This window comes from Nematolebias whitei, chromosome 16, assembly GCF_014905685.2.
Source record: "Nematolebias whitei isolate Nwh7 chromosome 16, NemWhi1, whole genome shotgun sequence".
Taxonomy (NCBI): Eukaryota; Metazoa; Chordata; class Actinopteri; order Cyprinodontiformes; family Rivulidae; genus Nematolebias; species Nematolebias whitei.
Window position 1 is genome coordinate 21,220,201 of NC_056513.1, and position 587 is coordinate 21,220,787.

Here is a 587-nt window from a genome sequence, read left to right on the forward strand (position 1 = left end):
TAAGATGGCAAAAAAAAGTAACAAAAAACTGCTAGATTATAAGGTGAATGTAGAAAACTTCAAACAGGAACATGTCTGCATTGGTCCTTGCCAGAAGTCTAACAGATTCTTAAAGCCAGTTAGAGAGGTCAAGGTCGAGAGCTTCAGGTCTTTTTGCAAGATATTCCAGGAAACAGAAGCGGAGTAGGAAAAGGCCCTTTTGCCAAGTTCAGTCCGCACTGAGGGAACACTGCAGGTAATAATGTCCTGAGAGTGCACGCTGTAGCTGCACTCACGCAGAGACATGTAGGAGGAGATGTATGAAGGCATCAGACCCAAGTCCACAAAACCCATGTAGACTGGATGGGCAAACTCCCAAGACCCCAGGAGGACCCTAGCGAGGTTAAAGAGCTGGTCCAGTGTTCCACGGCCAAGATGGAACTCACATTGTTCCTCCTGGATATGAGGTTCGACCAACGATTGGACTCGCTTCTCCAGTACCTCTGAATATAACTTACCAGGGAGGCTAAGGAGAGTGATGCCCCTGTAATTGGAGCACAACCTCTGGTCCCCTTTTTTGAAGAGGGAACCACCACCCCAATCTGCCA

General features: G+C 47.7%; 1 protein-coding gene across 1 annotated transcript in view; it reads right to left on the bottom strand.

Annotated features, from left to right (window-relative positions):
* Window positions 1–587, bottom strand: part of zgc:92360 (uncharacterized protein LOC436988 homolog) — a 506,378-nt gene that overhangs the window by 460,301 nt on the left and 45,490 nt on the right. The gene's annotated exons all lie outside the window — the stretch shown is intronic.